A 9,907-nucleotide genomic window follows, 5' to 3' on the forward strand; every position below is an offset into this window, starting at 1 on the left:
AAGATGGGAGGCACATTGCTCGGCAGTGCGCTTCCACTCTGTTTCGTATTAAATCCGATCACTGGGAAAGTTGTCGCTGCACGCTGTTCAACAGCATGTCTGTTGACTTTGCAGGAGCTTGTGCCAGGCCATCACTGTAAATAAGAATTTGTTCTTAGCTGACCCATCTGGTCAAATAAAGGTTGTAAGAATTTAATTATATGTTGATGCTGCAGCACAGTTTGATGTGGAATTAGCTCTGTACTTTTCATTATGCACCTAATCCAGTTAATCAGTGTAAACCTTTTGATGACAGACCCCTGCTGCAGTGCTATCATTGTTGTTATTTGTTATTTATGTCTAGGCTGTTGCCCTCAGAAGAAATTTACTTTTTAATTTCTGAATTACAAATGTCCAGCCTGCTCCGTTGTGCATCTGTTTGCTCATAAAATTGATTATTCATGAGGCCATATAGTTCCCCCTATACACATCATGACTCCATAACAGCCATAAATCACATACTGGTATCCACTTCTCCTTCACTAGACTTCAAAGACCAGATCGCATGTTTGACGGAGGTGTTTGTGAGATGAAGAATGCGAATATGAGCATTAACACCTTCAGGATGAGCGACTGGCCCCCCCAAAGGTGTTTGCAGGTTCCTGCTCCATCTCAGCTTTCAGTGCACACACAGCAGCCATCCGTCTCCCCTGTGGTGCCCTTTTGTTTTCCGCTGCGCTGAGATGTGCTCGTTGCCTTCTGTGAGGAAATGAAAGAAGTGTGACCTTCCCTGCTTCTTATCCTCTCCATGCGGATCGCCCCATATTCTGAAACTCAATCCACATGCTTTGCTTCAAGGACCGCTATGCTAGGGAGGGGGAATTAAAAGTAGGGGAAACTATCAAATTGCTCTAAAAGTCTGAAGAAGCAGAAGTAATGAAGCTCTGTGTGTTTGTGTGTGTGTGTGTGTGTGTGTGTGTGTGTGTGTGTGTGTGTGTGTGTGTGTGTGCGTGTGTGTGTGCGTGCGTGTGTGTGTGTTAAAACTCATGTTAAATATGTTTCTGATCAGTGTGATTGATCTTCTGTTTGAACTCACCTTATTGAGCTCAGATTGATGAGTTTACTTCTCAGCGTTGTGCTTAACCTCTAACACAGGCTTCACCTTCTTGTCCTAACTCATCCTGCTCACCTCTGAACCCCACAACTCTAAATCTGAACCATTAGCTGAAAAATGTGAATCTCCCGTTGGTCACCTCTTTAAAAACTAAAAAACAGCCTTTTTATACTCACTTCCAAGCATTTTTTTGTTTTGTTTTTGTTTCAACAGACAAAGTTTGTATTTCACCATCAGTTTGAAATATCTAAAGTTAGTTTTCTGTGCGGCAGTAAAGACCTCAGCTCTGTCTGCTTTTTCCGTTTTTCATGATTACAGCGAAGTCTGGTCCTCATATTTGTACTGTGGTCAAAGCTGTTTACTCTAACAGGATTTCGCCTTTTCTTTTCCTACATTTAAATGACAGTGCAGCAACAAATAACCTAAATGAACTATTTCCATACATGTTTACCAAGCAAATGAATGATTAAACACTGGACATTCAAATAAACAGTCCGATGCATGTATGTGAGTTCCTGCACTGAGAGCAGATTTTGCTCTTAAATGTAGTCTGAACCTCATTCAAGTCAGTCTCTGGGTTTCATGAATGCAGCTCCCTGCACAGCAGGCCTACAGATTAAGTGCACCCCCTCTTCTGTTCCCCCCTGGCCCCCAAAGCTACACCCACTGTTTCTGCCCACTTTGGGTAAACGACTGTCCATCAGAACTGTTGATTATACTGTAAAAACATGACCACTCACGTTTATCACTGACCCCATGAACAAACTGTGTGTTTTGGGTTCACATTGTGACAATCTGCAGGACCGTGTGTGTGTGTGTGTGTGTGTGTGTGTGTGTGTGTGTGTGTGTGTGTGTGTGTGTGTGTGTGTGTGTGTGGAGGTTTCTCTCTGAGTCCCTACACCTTTGTTCAACATGTGCAGAGCCCACTTAGAAATTTGAGGAAGGCGCATATGGTTATAATTTAACCAGCATCTGGACGTAATACAACAAGAAATATAAAGTGTGTGTATGAGACAAAGCGAGAGAGAGTGAATGTGTGCATGTATTGAATGTAATCAGATTACAGAAATAAAGTAAGTGGGCATACTCTTCAGTTTAACACAGTTCATATGCAACAGAAATGACCACCACCCTTATTCAAATAGAACATACCCAGAACAGAAGAATTTGCAGGGGGAAAAAAGAACAAAAAAAGAAAGCATTGACATTATTTACCGTGTTATGAGCTCCCTCTAGTGTGCAAAAAGTCTCATCTCTGTTTATTATAATATTGAGAGAAAATAATTGTTTCACTTCACGTTTATGTCGACTCACACATCCGGGCTTACCGGTGTTTGGCAAAAAAAAATAAAGTTAGGTCAAGCTTAAGATATGCAGTACATCCTTCTGCACAGTAGATATGCATGAAGGCTGTATGTCTGTGTGTAGGCGAGTTTTTCATCCGAGACATCAGTCCAACTTCACTAGATAAGAAAACGTGTCATTAACCCTGCAGTGTCACGCCTGCAGAAATGCATTTTAGTGCACGGCTGTAGTGCAGTGATTCGTTTTCATTTTCCACAGTGTCAGTTTGTGCACAGTCGTGCACGCAGCCTGCGTCATTGCCTCCAGATGTCTGGATTGACTAAATCTGACGGAGACAGAGACGGAAAGCATCATGTGCGAATGATCAGGGAGGTCAGATGTGTGTGTGTGTGTGTGTGTGTGTGTGTGTGTGTGTGAACTTCTCAACTGCAGCATTTCAGTCACGTCAAATAACTGACCCTTAGCTCTGAGCAGTGTGTATATCTTTATAAGTGTGTATCTGTTTATAAAGGATGTTATAATCTTGAGGTGTAACGACCAAATATTGCTGACAATATCTGTATTTCCATCACACAAAAGCGTCGTAACCATGTCATGAAATATACCTTTTTTAAAGGTTTCCTCACTGTAACTCTGAATTTACTAAACATCTGGAGCTTCTGTGTTTTTCAGCCGCGCTGCTCTGTCGCCGCCTGGCGGTGATGTGAGGATGTGGCACCCTGAGGGAAAAGCAGAGTCATGTTTCGCTTGGCCGACCACAGGTGGAGGTCTGAGAGGATGAGACTTAGATGGAGGGGCACTTTCATGCTGCAGTAAAGATAAATCCAAACAAACAAATCAACTCCTACCAAATACACTCGGCTGTCTTTCACATGCTCGACATTTTTACAAGCATGTTGTGATTCTCTTTTGTTCACAAGCACAGACACCCTCCTCCTTACTGCTGCAAATAACGATTATTATTCGATTCATTGTCTTAATAATAATATAATATCTCAATAATTCTCATTACTCTCTTTAATACATAAATAAAAAGAGCCTTTATATATATTTAGATAAGTGCACAACAACTTAAAGAGCCCCTCTAGACATGTTCCAAGACATAAAAATACTCTGCTTACAACAATAATGTGTGTCTGATATGGTTTTTCCACTTTAAAATGCTTAAAATGACATCTCCTCTTTCTCCCTCATTAAAAAAATCCTGAATCTCTGAATTTGCAAATATTGTTCATTTCAGAAGTTGAACTGCTGGATACCAGACGTCTCCTACTTCACTATAGAGTTCATTCTCAGTGTTTGTGCACTGGAGGCTTCACGCTTCCACATAACACTTGTGTAAGTTGAATATTGGATCAGGATTGACTCCAAACTAGTGATGATGTCACAAATCCTGCTTGTAGGCCCGTCCCTTAAAATCCGATGTTCAGTGATCACAGTGAAACTTTCCAGTTTCAGCAGATGAAGGTGAAAACAGCCTTCTGGTGTCAAACTCTGCACATACATCATTCTGCACAGTGACGCTCAAACATCCAACTGAAGGAACAAAAAGAAAATCATTATAAATGTTTGTCTTATGTAATGCAAGAAGACATTTTAGCGCAATATAAAACAACAATAACTATAACTTAATAATGACTCGAGTACAATTTTAGATTTTGTTTCCATCTTTCCACCAGTGAGAGGGGAAAACAGAGTGGCATTTAGACTATCACGTGTTCTTGGTGACTTTTACAGACTGTCCCTGCCCCACTACTCCCATACAGTAAAATGAATCTGACACCCTTCGGCACAACAGCAAGTTGCTAGTGGATGAGCGACACTGAAGCCTGGCAAGGATCCTGAACAGTGTTCACATGATATCTGATTGAAATTTGTGTTTTCCTGCCACACATGTGCGGAGAAATGCTTCCATCTGCAGTACACCCACTTCTCCCACTAAACAATTGAGCTTGGCCTCTTCTCATCACTGTACAGTGTGTGCACGGTGGAAAAAATAGCTCGGCTCCATCATAGTTTTGTGCTCTATGTCTCTGACTTACTATTTTGTCACACAGACTAAAATTAAGATCTTTGCACGGTTACGCAACAGAAGTCTAAAAACAAACTCCACTGTTCTAACCCAGATATCAGATAGTTACACAATGCGGAAACTGGGATCAGTCACACAAATGCAAACTACTTCTCATTTAAGTGTTTACTCCTTCCATGCACCATAATAACCCCACTACTTAGAGTCGACGGTGGCCGCCGTCCACTCTCTTTGGCCTGGGAACACTCAGGGTTGCAATTTACACGGAGAAGATCAAGACTGACCTCCAGCTGCCTGTGTGGCTGTGGTCAATCGAAAGAGCGATTATAGCAGCTTAATCCCAGATGATCTCTGCTTCCAAAAGCCACTGCTGCAAAGAGAGGAGGCTGCAGTGCTGGAATAGCGCCTGCATGGCCGCCATAACAGCTGGAAGACGAAGGAGCGGAGACAGATGAACAGATGTATGAATGGATCCTCTGACAGTCAATGAGCTTGACCTTAGTGTACAGATGCACTTTCATTCATGCATTAAGTCAATTAAAATCATATTTATACAAACTTTAACCTACTGATCAGCACGTCACACATTCGAGGAAGCGTTTTCACTAACTTCAGAATTGTCAAAATGAACTTGTCTGATTTCTCTCTCTTGAAATGACAATAGATATATCTATCTCTGGGAAATCAGACTAATACCCTGCAGTTGTGTCATGGTGGGAGAGAGTGAATAATCTGATGGATAAATGGAAGGTATTTATTATCTTTATGTAAGATGCAAATTCATTTTTCCTTCCAGTATGGATCTTTAAGCTGGGACTTAACAACTATGTATGCATGTAGGGGATTAGAAGGTGGATTTCTTTGCATATAATGCTGAGAAGATAAGTAATCCTCTCCATCAGCATCATCAGGTTTTAAACGGCAACCTAATGTTTCCATATTATTTGCGTCACTCTGTCTGTATTCTGTTTTCTTTCATTTTCTTTCATATTATTCTGGTAAAGAGATAAGCACTCAGAGGATGTCCTCAGTGGTTTTACCAAGTGAAAAGAGGTTCACACATCCTGTGCACATCCTTCATGGCTAGTGTGAAAATCAGGCACTGGGGGTTTGGCTTGCACATGAACCCAGACCCTGACAATAACACTCACCGCTGGCCTGGAGCCTGTGCCAGGCTTTGGGAGGATGCCACCCTCTCTTTGTCTGAGCCAACAGGAGCTGGAGGGCAGCGAGAGTGTTAGTTATAATGACATTGCTCCTGCAGATTAACTGATCAATTGTCCATGTTTGTTGGAAGATTTGTCGCCACTCTGCCTGAAGTAAAGGTCAGAGAGCTGAACCCTGACAGCTTCCACTGTTTCAGATTATAAGGCAGCCACGGGAGTAGAGATACTGCATCCGGGCGCTCTCTTAATCTGAACAAATGTAAGCTGGCGGGGCTTCAACACAAATCCCTCACTTTCCCTCCTTTAAGAGATAAAGAGGGAAAGATGCTGATTGCTTTCCGTCTACATTTTTACTCAAAGAAGCACCTCACATCAGCAGGAGTCATTGTTTGTGACTGGGTGTTGCTGCTGACATGTTAGGACTGGCTTTGTTTTATTTTGGTTTTAGACTCCACAAAGGAGCAATCAAGACTTTTTGATATTTTACAAGTGCTTCAAGTTCTTCTTTCCAGCAGTTTGATGCCTGACATCTTCGGGCCGGATGTTTCAAATCTTCATGAATCTCTATCAAAATAGCTCTGCCTTGTTGTTTTGTCTCTAAGTCAGGAGCTGCTTTTGCCTAAAGTAGATGTAGCAGGTAAAACTGAGCTGAAGAGAAGAACGATTTTCATCTGCTACAGCATTTGACTCCGGATAACAATGTTTGCGAGCCGTGGTGGAAGCGGAGGAGGGAAAGGGGGGAAATACTCTGTGGAAGACCTCTATGGCATCAGTAAGAAGCCCAAGGCGTCGTCCTCCTCTGGGAGTATTGTGGCCAAATCTGGAGCCCGGACCAGCAAGACCCCGGACCAGAGGACCGAGTCAGAGGCCCTTGCTTCTCAGATCCTGGAGGCAGCGCACAGGCTGGTGGAGCGCCGCCGACTGGAGCTCTACCTGAGAGAATGTGGCCTCTCCCTGGCCGATTGTGATGCCGAGCGCTCGGCAATGACATACAGGTGAGTGGGAAGGAGGCAGAGAGAGTGACACAGTATGTGTGGAGAGGTTTGCTCCAAAATGAGGTCTATATAATGTTATATGAATAGCAAATACAGCAAAGTTATGATGTGAAATCATGAAGCAACATGATTTTTGAGAGTAAAAACAGTCAGCAGCAACTGAATAGTAACAAATTATAATAAAATTCTAAAACACTTTCAAATTAAATCTCTCACTCGCATTCGTACTCATTACTTCAACTCATCGCGTTCAACGTGCACATTGAAGCGATCAAATGACATTTTATAAGGAGTTTCATTTTCAGCTGCCTCTGAGAAACCGCAGGACAAACTATCAGAGAGAAACTATCAGATCCCCCCTGAACACTCAGCCATCTGTGGATGATCCATTTAAATAACATGATTAATATTTTTCTTATATATTACTAATGCATGAATGTAGTTGAGTGTTTGAAGAGGGCTGCAATTGAAGGCAGTGAGTGGAGACATCATTCACGGGGGGAGGAAAAAAAAAAAGAAATATATTTGCAATTTTTTTTTTTTTCCCACCAGTGACCTAGAAACAAATATCACACATTTGATGAGATTTGGAAGCAGAGCGGCGCTGAATAAATATGGCTGGACCGTAGAAACATCTGGCTGTTCGGCATCACTGATGTTAATGCCAGATAAAGTGACTTACATGGGGCCTCTATATCAACTAATTCAACCTCTAAAAGACCGCTTGACTTGGTCAACACCAGCGGGGCACAGGTTCAGGGTTAATGATGCATGATGTGACAGCAGGGGACAGTTGGTTGTCACACTGCTTACACCTCTCAGTTGAAAGTGCTCAGATGAGCTATTTTGGGATGAAAAGGATGCTGTGGAACTTTTTTCCCTGTTGGAATAAGAGGTCTTTTTTTCTTGTTTTACATCTAGCATAAAGACATATATATTACAGCATAATCATAGAAGATATACAGCATCTTGTTGCCTATTTTATTGTGTGCATGTAAGGTAGTGGTTTATTTATGAATGTAATTCATGTTGCAGCATAAAAAAACAGGGTTCTCATGACATAACATGACATTTTACTTGCTGTACTGTATTCCAGTCTCACACAGTCCTAGAGACTCCAGTAAAGTTGCCTCTAGGTGGCAGCGTCACCTTGGTGTAAAGACAAGTCAGCCCTGTGGCCCAATGACTCACAACCAACCAGAGCAGAAGAAAATGTGCTGCTTAAAGAGCATCTTATGCATGAAGAAGTGACTCTTGCAGTTTCAGAAAACATGTCTTATTTACTCTCAAATCTTGAAGTGATCATACTCTACTTGTAGCATTTAGTACCAGCACACATTTGACAGTTATTCAGCTGAGCTGATTCTTTCACCTCTGGCAGCACAGTAGAACTGGCTCTTTTAAATAGTTTATAAAGCCTCTGTATGTGATATTTTGGCCTTGGTTAATTTGTGTAATAATGCATCAGACTCTCTCATGACTGAAAGTGATTATTTGTAATCAACACAGCATCTACCTTGGTGTTCTCACTAATTCGCTGGTTTTGCAGGAAGCAACAATCTTCCAAACCTAAGCGCAGAGCACATTTGGGAGAGCGACACAGATAGTTGAATTTTTGACAAACAGATTATGAGGGTCAGGATGTATAATCTTGTCTTTTGATGAAATGAAGCTCTGACGTATTTAAACATATTACAGTTTATCAGATGGAATTGTGATGGATTTAGTCAAAGCAATTCTACTGAAAGCCTTCAATAACTGTCCTCTCGTTTAATCATTTTAAGATGAACCAAAGCTGCAAGAAAAGCAAGTTGTCTGCAGGAGTATTTCAAAGTTACAGTTTCAGAGAGGATAAATTCCCTTGGTTAAACTAAACTACATGCAAATTTCATGTAGAGGCACACCACAAACAATTCTCAGCATTCTTTATTTTTACTTTAATCTAAGGAAGCCAAAACCAGCTGTTAGCATCTCTGCAGCTGGCAGGAAAAGCCTGTCGACAACAGTGTGTCACTGTGGGAGATGTGTTTCTTTGCTCCATCTCTGCAGATTGTCTTACCAGACAACATTTATGCATGGCACATATTAATATTGTTTATCCGTTTTTAGAGCAAACTGTTAAGTTTTTAAATAAAAATATGAAATCATGAGATTTGTTATCAATTAGATAGCAGAAAGGAGTTCACCTAAAATAAATGAATGAACTCAGTGTATGTATTTACATAAAAATCTCACTCAAATCAAAGATTTACTGCACTTTGTAAGAAAGTCATGTTGGTTCAGGCCACGACAACATTTTATAAATGAGCTTGAGTGTTTTATTTAAGATGAAGGCTTTATAGAGGATCACTGAGAGACATACCTTATAATGAGCTTTGGTGCTGATGGAAGAGTTGTATATCCTCTCAAGGACATTCTCATTATACAATATGTTGTATAATGCTCCTCTATAGGCAAGCATAGAAAAGGTGGTCATCTATTTCCTCTTTTCCTCAACTTTATACAGCTATACATGCAGGGAAGTGAATACGTATGTCTTAAAGATTCACCAATTTCTGTTGCTACAGAACTTCAAGATGGAGCAGCTGGTGCTCTGTGACAGTGAAGGCAAGCACCACCATCAATTAGTGCAATAATTTCTGAACCGTTGAGCAGGTTGAGTCACTGTCATTAGCTCTGCTGCTGTTTAAAGTGATGACGACTGATGTTATTTGGAGTGATGGTAGATGTGTAGATTAAGATTCAGTAAACGTGTACTTTTCAGGTCTGGAATACAAAATGAGATGATTTTTTGGAAAACTGGCTGTTGATGTGAGGTGCACACTTGACTAGACACACTGAGGGATCCCATTTTCACCCACCCTCCTCGTCTGTGTAGGTGCTGAGGAGATCATTAAAGCCTCTTCTATTTTCAAATGTCACAGTCAGTGGCATTCACATTTTCTTTCTGTCTATACAGCTGGAAACTTCCCTCCGTCCCAGCTCGTACTGAATGGCTCTGTAAAAAGAGCTGATTGCCAACATACTCAAAGTTAGACTCTGCTGGCAGCTGACTGCCGTGCAGATTGTCCTGCTGGGTGAAGCAGACATTACATAGCACACTGACTGAGAGCTTTATGGATTGACAGTCTTCTCTAAGAATATGGCAGCATAGTTTAAATTGTAAACACAGCCTGGAAGGAACTATTATCATTGCCTGGCCACCGACTGACACAACAGTTTTATTTTAAAATGATGTGATGAGATGAGATGTGATATGTCATACTTTGATGTGATGTGACTCAGACATGGTGATGATGATGATACAGTGTTTAAG

The sequence above is a fragment of the Thunnus maccoyii genome, chromosome 13, assembly GCF_910596095.1.
Source record: "Thunnus maccoyii chromosome 13, fThuMac1.1, whole genome shotgun sequence".
NCBI classification, from domain to species: Eukaryota; Metazoa; Chordata; class Actinopteri; order Scombriformes; family Scombridae; genus Thunnus; species Thunnus maccoyii.